This window comes from Pelophylax lessonae (assembly GCF_965119305.1).
Source record: "Pelophylax lessonae genome assembly, chromosome: 1".
Taxonomy (NCBI): domain Eukaryota; kingdom Metazoa; phylum Chordata; class Amphibia; order Anura; family Ranidae; genus Pelophylax; species Pelophylax lessonae.
Genome location: NC_138768.1, coordinates 259,684,797 through 259,697,836, shown reverse-complemented (window position 1 = coordinate 259,697,836; position 13,040 = coordinate 259,684,797). Strand labels below are relative to the sequence as shown.

Sequence of the window (13,040 nt, the reverse complement as noted above, 5' to 3'; positions counted from 1 at the left end):
GCCTAATTGCCAATCTCTTATTATCCAAAACAATTTTGGCAATTGATGGTTAAATGACAGAGCATTTTATCTCAACTTGTAGAGAAGTCAAGGCACCACGTACAACTTGCGTCCTAGCTTCAAGAGCCCTCACAGGAACAAAGATTTATTTCAAGACCTAAGGCTTGTACACACTAGTATGGAGGTAACCCTGGAGGTGGTAGAAAGTACCTGGTGCCTAGTAATCAACGTTGGCCAGCTTTCAGTGGGGCCTTTCTTTAGGTGGTAAACTGTCCCTTGAGGAGTGTGGTTAGAAGATAGGTCACTAAGTAGGAGCAGTCTCTGTTTGGACTAACAGTGTGTAACAGGCTTTTAGAATGTGTAGTTCAGCTTACCACTCCCTGGCAGGTGGCTAGTCTGGTTCCAAAAGCTTGGCAATCATCAGTCTCCCTGGATCAGATCTTGATCCCATGCACATGCTGTAGTCTCTCAGCTCCATTCCTGAAGATGCAGTGATTCTCTCGATCTCTGTCTCTCTCTCTCTCTCTCTCTCTGAAGACAGTTGTAGCAGGCTGATGTTCAGGTCTTTCCCCTCGCCCTGATGTGGGTGAACAGGCAGAGCAACAAATCCTCTTAGGTCCCCTCTAAGTCCAGTCCCTTGGATACAAAGCACAGACCCTGTCAGCAGGTCTGTACTCTTCACTCTGTCTTTACTGGACTGCCTGCAATCAGGAACAATTTGCCCAGGAAAACAGTAAAGCTCCTCTCCTATTAGTGCAGGGATTCGTGGGGATTGAAGTCCACAGCATGTTAGCTTCCGTTAGCAAGTATGGTGCAGCGCTCCTTTTAAGAAGTACAATTCCTATTATCCATGGCGCCTGCACATTGAGTCCTCTTTGATGCTCCTGTTGGCTCTCTCTCCTGCCCTCTAATAAGATCCGATCCATCTTCTGGGAGGCATGGGGAGAGTAGAGGCATACGCTGGGATTTTACTCTGCCTGCTCTACACAGATGCTTTATATACACACAATCCAGCAATGAGGGAGGTGGTGTGCAGGAGAGAGAGCACACACACAGTGGTCCAGCCTGCTCTTGTTATGGCATGAAGTGCCCTAGCTGTGGGGGGGGGGGGGGGCAACACAGTTTTCATCATCCCCCAAGCCTGCTCCTGTCATTGCTTACAGCTGGGCATGAAGCAAGCGGGCACAACTCTGTATGCCCTGTGGGGTGGGGGGTTGCAGTGCGGATGGGTAGGGAATCTCTCAGCCGGCGGCTCCCGGCTACGTACAAATTTGTTGGTGTGTGTCAAAACTTGGTATAGCCCTAAATGCACATAATTGTTCTTGTTCATAACCGTTAAGGAGGTAATACCAGCCGCCTCAATATTGGATGATCATAATTTGAGCTACCATACAAGCAAATTAGGAAACCACTTTATTTTGGGAGGTGTTTTCTTTTCCGCTGTGGTTATATTCAGCAGGCCTTTCAGGGTGTTTGGGGTTGGGCTGCAGTCCTATGATTCTGTGACATGCTTCCTTTCCCTGAGAGATCTAGAGATAGAGATGCTCAGATCCTTGTAATATTTGGCTAGTATTTTTACAAAATCAGATCAGGGACATGCAGAAAGTAGAGAAGCCTCCTAATCAATTGGATCGGAAGTGGAAGTGGGATTGGGTACCATTCAAAACTAGGTACCCACTTTCCCGCCCCCCCCCCCCCAAAAAAAAAGTAAAAAAAATTCCAAAAGTTGAAGAGGAGAGGGGGAGGAGTAGAAAGAGCAGAACTTCCCCTTTTGGGTGTCTTTTCACTTTAAGCAGACCCGAATGAGAGCAGCTACACCCATCTGTCTCCAGTTGGAATTCTCTGTTGGCCTACGTGTTCAGATAGCTCAAGCGCACTTTCACTGCCACAACTGCCTTTCCCAGTGTCATTTTTATCACATTCTGACAGTGACTGACAGTGCTTGTTTCACAATATATATGTATATACTGTATTTGTGCATTATACATGCATGTACAGTAAATCTATGTATTTAAAAAAATTGAAAGTCTAGACATTTTTTTTTTTTTTAAGTCTGACATTGTTTTGTTATATATAACCATATGGTGTGCTGTTTCTATTTGTTCATCATACATAATCTAATACAATGGTGAAAAAATATATGAAAAGATAAACCATCATACTGCGTATCAAACCATTATCAGTTGACAAAAATAGTGATAATCCATACTATATATAAAGTGCTATGTGCAATGATCAAAAAGTGCTTGTGTGCTATGCTATAATTGCAATTAATTAAACATATGTTCCAGAATTCATATGGTTAAACAATGTTCTCCAACAAATGCAAATTAATTAAAAAGGAGTTCCAAAGTACATTTAAAAAAAAAAAAAAATAGTGCTCCAATAGTTCATATAACCTGTTTGCATTGAGTTAATATGTGGTTCCAGATTACCACATGCGAGATAAGTTAGGAAGTGTCCTTGTGCAAAAAATAAATCCAAAGTTCATGTGCATCACCACTGTGCTCCAAACAAAGGTTGACGGCTTACCAGACAAATTGATCCCACTAAGGGATCATATGCAGGATCACATCTAAAGATTTGTCAGCCGGCCCCAGAAGATTAGGATAGATCCAAGCTCACGTAGTTGTGGAATCTACAGAACGGATGCTGGGCTCCACACTGGTCGGTTTTAAAGTTGAGGTTCTCCAAGCTGTGTGATGGGAGGAGGAGGAGGAGATCACTGCGCTCTGATCACACAGCCTGGAGAACCTCAACTTCTACAACTAACTTTCCCTGCACTGGATCCCCGCGATCTGACCAGGATTACACCGAAATCCCGACCTGACCAGTGTGGAGCCCAGCATCTGGACTGCAGATTCCACAACTACGTAAGTTTTGGATCTTTCCTAATCTTCTGGGGCCGACTGACAACCAATCCTTAGATGTGATCCTGTATATGTGCATATGATCCCTTAGAGGGATCAATTTGTGTGGTAAGCCACCAGCCTTTGTTTGGAGCACAGTGGTGATGCATAACTACGTGAGCTTGGATCTATCCTAATCTTCTTGGGCTGGCTGACAATCCTTAGATCATGGATGTGATCCTGTATATGTGCATATGATCCCTTAGAAGGATCAATTTGTCTGATAATGTCAGGGTACCAGGAAACCAGACCACACGAAGATGAAATTAAAATAAAGCAGTTTATTTTAGCAACAACAATAAATGCCCAGCAAGAGAGATGCGAAATCAGGAACAGTCGCGGTAAAGTCCAGAAGCAGGTAGTCATTGAAGCCGGGATTGAGTCCGGAAGTGGATAGTCATCCAAGCTGGGGTCGAGTCCAGACGCAGGTAGTCTGCCGATGTGGGGACGTAAGCCGATGCGGGATCGAGAGCCAGGAAAGTCGTCAGTCAAGCCAGGTCATGAACAGAGGAACACGGAGAACAGAAGACTGCTAGCAGTGATGCACCTTGGAGCACAAACACAAGGGCAAGGACTGCAAGTCATCAGGTGATATAAATAGTCAGGTGTACAACATCATCACTGAGAGACGTCCAGACAGCAGGCAAGTGATGATGCAAACAGCGTTTATAAGAGACAGCAGTCTGCACATGTCCAAGATGGCTGCCAACAGGAAGGCAAGGTAAGACCTTGACAGGTAAGTGGCCAACAAGTAAGCGGTGGTGATGCACATGCACTTTGGATTTATTTTTTGCATAAGGACACTTTCTACTATATCTCGCATGTGGGAATCAGGAACTTCATATTAACTCTATGCAAATAGATTACATATACTATTGGAATGCTCATTTGTTTATATGGTCTATGGAACACCTGTTTAATTTGCATTTGTTGGAGCACATTTTTTAACCATATGCGTTTTGGAGCATATGTTTAATTAATTGCAATTATAGCACAGCACACAAGCACTTTTTGATCATTGCACGTAGCACTTTATACATAATAGTATAGATTATTACTATTTTTGTCAATTGGTAATGGTTTGATACGCAGTATGATGGTATATCTTTTGATATATTTTTCACAACTGTATTAAATCACGATGAACAAATAGAAACAGTGCACAGTGCACCTTACTGTTATATATATGTAAACATTTCCTCAGTATTCAAGGAATTTTTGAGTGCAGCAGTTTCTGACATTTTCAATAATTGTGGCCAAGTGCAAAATTTTTAGCATGTTTACCAAGTGACATTGTTTTGTGCATCGGAACATATGTAACTTTCAAGAAGCTAGACGCCTAAATAGCAGTTACATTAAAGATAAATTTTTCCATTCAGACCATAACATGAATAAGACTAGTGCTCATACCGTTTTTACAGAGATGTATTTTTATTGGCTTCAATCTGTCTCTCGCTTGGCTTTCTGCTCACAATATGTTGAAAACCCAATGAGTAACCTGTCTGTCCTATGTAGAAGTTGGCTAGCAAAAAGACTCAGGCCTGAAAATAGAAACAATTCACTTTCTCATGCAAATAACCCAGGGATGGTTCTGGCAGTTGACATTCTCTCCAGTGACTTTAATGTTTGTCTGATATGGTCAGGCATTTACATTCTCTGCATGCGCATTACTGTGCCACTTAAATATACACTTCACTCAGGCGTAAACAATTTGTATCTAAACTGACTTGGCAGACACGGCCTACTTGATGATCAGCTTGGATTTTTAGCATGTCATTCTGCTAGTATAGCTGTTTGCTCTTTTTTCCTCAGATTGAAATAGGTATAATATGACAATAGGTAAAAGGGAAGAGGTTCCAGCTGGAAGCTCCTGCCCCCGTTAGCCCAGTATAGCTTAGTGTATTATGTGAATATAGACTCTTAACCACGTGCATATCACTACAGTATACATAACAATCCTTTGAGCCCCAATAATTTCCTAGCAGTAAATCTGCAAAGAAATAAAATTATTATATAATGGCTTAACACTTGCTACATGCTCATTCCTTGAGCATAATCAGCCATTCGAAAGCTGTGCCTGATGACACTTGCTGGTTGGTAATAGCACTCCGGAGACTCACTAGCCATCCTTAGAGAGGAGACTGAAATTAGTGGTGGTTAGGTGAGTAGGAGTTCCCTTCTTTGCATTTTTTAGTGTCAGGACAGTTGGGGGGGGGGGGGGTTAAAACAAAGATGAGTTTGAAACAGACTTTTGGTCCACTGTAAAGAGACTCTCTAACTAAATTAAAACAAAAAAGGAGAAAAGAAAGGGAAGCTGCTCTCGCTTTAAAAGCCGTTTTTTTTTTTTACATTTATAGAAGTATTTAATGCGCAAGAATGCACATGGGAAGGTGGAGTAGAAAGGGAAAGAAAAGGAGGGGGTGGGTTAGCAGGAAAGAGGGGGGTTCACCCTAAGGTGAATACTTGCTTACCAGACGGCCCAAATTTTGAATGGTATGTTTCCCATTTGTATGACTAGGTGACCTCTCCTTTTTCCCTTTCCTCCTTTGTCTCATCCCTCCCCCCCCCCTTTTTATTTTTATTTTTTTATTTCTCCCCCCTCCCCTTCCCTTTCTTTAGGTGACATCTACTTTCCATTTCCCCTTTCTTCCTCCCCCTCCCCCATTCCATTCCTTCCTTTTTCTTTCCCTAGATGACCTCTCCTGATTTTTCCCTTGTTTTACCCCCACTTCCCTCCCTTCCTTCCCATTTCTATCAATTCCTTTTCCCACCCCCCACCCCCTGACTGGCCTTAAATGTTATCATATTCGATCATCTTGTATTTTACTTGATTGTCATAATACTATAATCTAGTGTATACGTCAGGGCTCGACAAACCCCAGGAGTCAGGTCGCATTTGCAAGTAGAATTAGCGACCTGACGCCTGGGCTGCACTGCAAGAGGTGTCTTGCCCCCGTGCGGCTGCCCCCCCCCCCCCACCAGGTGCCTGGGCTAAGATTCCGTGCCAGCCAGTAATTGAGGCCATGGCTTTGTGGCCTTCTGGAGTGAGACGCTTCTATCGGGGAACTGACGCCCTCTTGTGGTGGCCGGTGTTGCGACAAGCCTTAACAGCGCTGAGAGTTACCCCTGACTGTTCTCACTGCCCGCCCATCTCCTTCCCAAGAGGAGAAGAGACTGAAGTTGTTTAATCTGGCGCCCTTTGCTTAATGGTAAGTGGACAGTGAGTGTGGGGCGGTTGGTGGGAACAGCCTCAGTTCTATTCACACCCTCACAAAAGATGGAAACAATTTATTAATTTTTTTTGTTTACTAAAATAATTTTTTTTATTTTTTAACATCTCCCTGCCATGCCACAGCCACACAGCCGAAGGCCCCTTTTGCGCGGGCTGCCTGATCAGATCCGCCTGTCAGTTTTTCAGGCGGACCTGAAGGGTCCTCCTATATGGAGCTATCTGATCCTGTCCGCCATAAACAGACAGATGGTGGTCCTATTTTCCATCTTCCCGGCAGATCGAATCAGATGGCATCGAATGGAAATGGACAAGCAGTCCATTTTCATCCGGATGCGCCATAGAGGAGAGCGGGACTGTGTAGGTGTTCGCTATGCATAGCTAAGTGGACAGGACCTGTCACCCGCCTGCTCAGCTGGGATTAGCGGAGAAATCCCAGCTGCGCAAGCAGATTCCGCTTAGCGGAGGTGCCCGTATAAAAGGGGCCTAAGGTGGCATGGGTTACTGGATCACCTATTGCCCCCACCTTGCTGCACTGTCCTTCCCTAGTGAGCCACTACCCATCAAGCCAAGTACACACAGCTGAATGCCGGGCACCATCAGCCGGTTCAATAATAACTGGCCGCTATTTGGCCGTGTGTATGGCAGCCGGTCTGACAGAAGCTGGCCATTCGGCATGTGCGAAAAAAAAACTGGCTCCTAACTTTTTTTTAGCTGGCTCCTAGATTGCAAGCAAATTTGTCAAGTCCTGGTATACATAATGCTAAATCCAGACTTGGGATGGTTATCTTGATCAGGGTGTTAAATCATCTTCAGACCACACAAATATATACAGTAATTATGGCAGTACAGGTGATTTTTTTATTTGCCCCTTTTAACATGGCCCAAAATTGGATTTTTATCCGGCTACCTAGTGCTCGTTATGTCTGTGCCTAGGCATTGAAATAGGTTTGATTAAGCAGCTAGTAAGAAGTTGACCGCTTTCAGAGCTGATTATGAGAAACTTTTATTTCATCCGTTATGAAAAGACCCATTATAGGTTTCACCTATTCCTTTTATCTTGGAGAAGTGGCCTCCCAGCAAATTAAATGTGACATAGCTGTCACATGTATGGTCTAAAACTATAACAAGTGTGTATGAGAGTAGAGTGAGGGGACATTATTAAAGCTGCCTGAATGCTACTTCACTGAAATGATTATTTTTATATACTGTGTGTGTATGTATATATAATATAATTTCCTTGTAGATGCTAGAATGAAATGACAAAAAAAGTATGTTAAGGTGCTGTGAAGAACTCTCTAAAGCAGTGGTTGTCAACGACGTATGAGCTAAAGGAGGCTTCAAATACGGTCTCTGACATTACCAAAGGGCCACACATGATGTTCAATATATGTAATGCTTGAAAGGACTGCTGTAAATTGCAGATCGAATATAGAGGAAGTGACAGGCAAAGAGTATGGATATGTTACATTTTTGACTGGGGATATGCTGCAGAAGACAATATGAAGATGGGAACATGTTACCCAGTAGAGATCAATAATATTACCCTGATCAATGTTACTACTATAAACTGCTGAGATTAGAGGGCCCTACATCATCTACGAAAGGGCTGCATATTGTGCACCAGGGCTCTAGAGTCATCAGTTCTTTATGATGTCAGAATTTGAATTATAGTTTGGTCTCCACAGCCTAATGTAAAGCTATCATTGGAAATTGGTTATTTTTTACTATTACTGATAGTTTCATAATGTGGCCTAAAAGCTCCTTAAAAAGTGTTAGCAGCTTCACATGGTATCTAATGATGCACATGGTATCTACTGCAGATAATATGTTGTTGTTGTTATTATTATTATTATTATTATTAATAATATTTTACTATTATTTATTTCGAAGAAGATCAGCAGGCTTGCTTATGGGATGAGCCCCAGTATGGCTGCCTCCAAGCACATATATAAATAAAAACCCTACAGAAAAACAAAAGTGTTACTACTGTGCTATGCATTGACAATAATAATTACATTCAAATAAGTATATTTTAAAAAACTGGAAATACTCTAGGTCAGGGATATGCAAACTGTGACCCTCCAGCTGTCACAGAACTACAAGTCCCATGAGACATAGCGAGACTCTGACAGACACAAGCATGACACCCAGAGGCAGAGGCGTGATGGGACTCGTAGTTTTGCAACAGCTCGAGGTCCACAGTTTGCATATCCCTTCTCTAGATCCTCCTATAAAATATCCATAAACATGTGATAGAAAGATTGTAGAATAAACATGCAAGTCGACATTGGTGCGCATGTTTATAGACTGAAGTATGGGTAATTGTCAGTCAGTCAGGAGGTCTGTGCAGAGGTGTTCATGGGCAGATTTCCTTTTTGCCCTAAGTCTTTGGGTACCTTTTTTGTTTTTTCAAAGATCTAGCAAGAGTTAACAGAAGGTGTAATGGCATCAGGAAACCAGTGTTTAGAAGCAAGCTTTCTTAGACGCTTGAGTTGAAAGTAATTGGCAGTCTCTATTTGGAGCCACGTATAGTGTGTATGCCTATCTCGGAGTTTAGTTTTGCTCAATAAACTGATTTCACTCTTCAGAGCTTGGAGGAGGTGTGAGAACAATCAACTTTATTGCCAGATATTTTATATTTTAATGTCATTATTTGACCTTTATTACAGTCAATTAAAAAGAATTACCATCAGCAGAAATTCTTCATGTCTGAGCAATAGCAGACTTTGCTTATGATATGTTGGCATACTTAGATTGTCCAGCCGATAACTTCGTTTTAGTATGTGATAGATTGTTATGATCTTTAGCTGGGTGACAATTAATACTCAGGCGGCACATTGATGAAAGTTGCTCATGGAACAATACTACTCACATTCTTTATGTGGCGTGACAGTGCTTGTGTGGGCGAGACACAGAGGACAAATTAATATGTGGATTGTATAGCCCTTAGGAAGTGGGGTAGCTTTGGAAATTAAGTCCTAATACTGCAGGATTGCTATTTGTTACATATTAATAGCTGCACATAATTCTATTTGGATATGATCAGGTTGCCTTCTCAGTAAACGCTGACCCATGCTGCCATCAATAATGCAGTTCACATCAGTGCTTGATTTATGTACTTAAGCATTCTGTCCACAAAAACTGGACATTGAAGCTATCAGAGACCTTCACAAGGAGGTTGATGATAAGGCCATTAGAATCTTTCCCAAATATATGGCGCATACTAATAATTCTAAAAGTTTTTCAGCACCAGATAACGAAGATAATTTTGTCATCCCGACGAGAGCTAGATTAACCACTTTAGCCCCAGAAGATTTTACCCCCTTCCTGAACAGGCCCTATTTTGCGATTCGGCACTGCGTTACTTTAACGGACTATTGCGTGGTTGTGCGACACTGTACCCAAACAAAATTTACGTCCTTCTTTTCCCACAAATAGTTTTCTTTTAGTGGTATTTGATCACCTGTGCGATTTTTTTTTTTTTTTTTTTTTTTTTTTTTTTGCGCTATAAAATAAATGAGCGACAATTTTGAAAAAAAAAAAACAATAGTTTTCACATTCTGCTACATGACATTCCCAAAAAAAAAGTAAAAATCCAAATTTTTTAACATTTTAATCCAATTTGTTTTCTGTTACATGTTTTTGGTAAAAAAAAAAAATCGCAATAAGCGTATTTTGATTGATTTGCGCAAAAGTTATCTACTAACTACGGGAAAGATTTATGTCATTTTTTATTATTTATTTATTATTTTTACTAGTAATGGCGGCGATCTGCGATTGTTTGTGGGACTGCGACATTGCGGCGGACAGATCGGACCCCTAACTGTCATTTTTGACACTCTTGGGGATACCAGTGACATTACTACAGTAATCAGTGCTAAAAATATGCACTGTTACTGTAATAATGCCATTGGCAGGGAAGGGGTTAATACTGTTGGTGATCAAGGGGTTAAATGTAAGCCTAGGGGAGTGATTCTAACTGTGGGGGGGGGGGCTTGTGAAATGACAATAGAGACATGTGATCCTATATAGCAGGATCACATGGTCTCTGTGATCATCCCAGGGAGAAGGACGGACGGCTGTGTTTACAACAGCGGGGAACGATCCCCGGTTTCCCCGCTAATGAGCGGGGATGGGAGCGCTCCTCCTGGCTGCCTGCACGTGACCGACGTAGAGCTACGTCGGTTTGCCCAGGAGCGGCTGCCTGCTGCAGTAAATCTGCGGCGGGTGATCGTCTAGTGGTTAACACTAAAAGCTGTCTTGCTGGTTATTATTCCCATGGTTGTCAATAGATCATTGCTAGAAGCATACAGTTGCTCACCAAACATAAATACTAAATACTTTATCTTCTGCAAAGATGCTGACTTATTGACACTAAAAGCTAAGTTCACCTTTGGAACATATTACACGTTCCACCTGTATTTAGGGTGGAACATGTAACATGTCCAGCTCCTGTCCTGTCTCTTCTTCCTCCAATCCCCCCCTCCCTGTGAGAGTGGGTGGGGGATTTTCTTCCCGCGCCTGTTGTAGCAATTTTAAAATATCACAGCCATGCAGGGCTCCACCCACACGTCGGCATCATTTATTCACAGTTTCCTGTAAATGAATGTTTACAAGTATCATCAACCATTGTGACTGACGGCTTGTAGTTCCCAATGAACTGTGAGGGTGCTGGTGAACGCTCTCGTAGTCCATTGATTCTTCTTGCCATTCAGTCACTGCTGCCCGTATCGGAGACATAGCAGACGGGTTGCCTTTTCTTCTTGGCTCATAAAAGGCTTTTATTGTCCCCCAGGGTTTCATGACAAGGGATCAACGCCCTTCAGGGCCTCCTCGGGAGGTTTCAGGAGGACCTGGTCTGGCAAGCCATGAGCGGGCTCTTCCAGACCTGCAGACAAGGCCTCTGCATGAAGGGGCGCCCTCACCCGTATCTGGGATGGGGGGACTTCTTTGCTGGTTTCAGGATCCGTGGACCTCCATGGTGCAGGACAAGTGGGTCCATGAGATCATACAGTCCGGCTACAAGATCGAGTTTTGTTCCTACCTTTTTTCTTTCCAACCTGTCCCCAGACTGCTCATGGGGTCTCTTTGGGACAGTGCAAGCCTAGGAAGGAAGGCAAGGTGTGTCCAATTCTGGACCTCAAGGCGCTAAACAGCTTTGTGTGGGTACAGAAAGTCCAAATGGAGTCCATTCGCACAGTAGTAGCGTCCCTACATCAGGGGGCCTTTCTCGCTTCTATCGACATCAAGGACGCCTGCCTTCACATTCCAATATGTGCCGGTCACCAGCACTTCCTCCGCTTTGCCGTGGGCGATGAGCATTATCAGTTTGTGGCATTACCCTTTGATCTCGCCTACGCTCCTGGGGTCTTCACAAAAGTGTTTGCCCCAGTGTTAGCATCTTTGCGTCAACAGGTGATCGTGGTACTGGGATACCTGGACGATCTTCTTTTGTGAGCGGAGTCTCTGATTGTTCTGATGGACAACTTGGAGATTACTCTGCAAACTCTGAGGGAGTCCATTTGGATTCTGAATCTTCGGAAGTTTGCTCTTGTTCCGTCCACAAAACTGGACTATCTGGGTCTGACTCTGGACTCCACTTCAGCCAGAGTGTTTCTTCCTCTGGAAAAACTTCAAAAATTGCAGGAAGCAATTCAACATCTTTTATCCATCAGACGGTCATCCCCGTGGGCATGCATGCGGGTCCTGGGCTGGATGGTGCCTACCTTAGAGGCGGTTCCGTTTGCACAGTTCCTCATGATATCTCTGCAAAAAGAGATTCTAGTGAAATGGGACAAGAATCCACAGTCTCTAGACAATCTGATTCTGTTGGGCCGGGGTACGAGAGGGTCCCTGATTTGGTGGCTTTGTTCTCCGGCACTTCGACAGGGAACATCCTTTCTCCCCCTGTACTGGACGGTTGTCACCATGGATGCCAGCCAGTCCACATGGGGTGGTATCCTTGGCACTTATTGTGCTCAGGGGGTCTGGACTCTGGTAGAGTCCAGACTGCCGATCACTGTACTGGAACAACTCTGAGCGATCAAACTCTGTCTGGATTATTGGACAATAGTCTTTAGGGGTGTCCGTTATGAATTCAACCGGACAATGCCATGGCCTTGGCCTATATCAATCACCAAGGGGACACAAGAAGTGTCCTGGCAGCTCGGGAAGTAGCCGGCATTCTAAGGCAGGCAGACCGATTCATTCCAGCCCTCTCTAATGTACACATTTCAGGGGTGAAAAATCGGGAAGCGGATTACCTCAGTCGACAGGCGTTGGACCAGGGGGAATAGTTACTTCATTCGGAGGTGTTTCATCAGTTGTGCCTCCAGTGGGGTACTCCCGAGGTGGACCTGTTGGCCTCTCGTCTCAACAGGAAGGTACAGAGGTTGTGACACGGTCTCGGGATCCTCTGGCCAACGCCACAGACCCATTAGTGGCTCCTAGGAGTCAATATCATCTGATTTACACCTTTCCCCCTCTCAAACTTCTGGCAAAACTCCTGCGCAGGATTGAGGCAGAAGGGATTCATGTCATCCTAGTGGCTCCAGACTGATCTCGCTGTTCTTGGTACGCCGATCTGGTACGTTTGGTCGCCGATGCTCCTTGCAGACTTCCTCTCAGGGAAGATCTGCTGTCCCAAGGGCCAATCTTCCATCCTAGTTTTCAGTCGCTGGCTTTAATGGCTTGGCTATTGAAAGCCAGGTGCTGAAGGATAGAGGTTTGTCTGAATTGGTGATTCCTACACTGTAAGTGTCTTGAAAATCTGCCTATAGGAAGATCTACCATCGTACTTGGAAGACGTACATAGCTTGGGGTTCACCCTCGCTCCTTTTCGGTGGCTCGGATCTTGGCTTTCCTCCAACGGGGGGTTGAGCAGCGCCTGACCTTGAGTA

At 43.9% G+C, this 13,040-nt stretch overlaps 1 protein-coding gene across 5 annotated transcripts in view; it reads left to right on the top strand.

Moving 5' to 3' along the window:
- TANGO2 (transport and golgi organization 2 homolog) overlaps positions 1-13,040 on the top strand; it is a 281,037-nt gene that overhangs the window by 168,560 nt on the left and 99,437 nt on the right. The gene's annotated exons all lie outside the window — the stretch shown is intronic.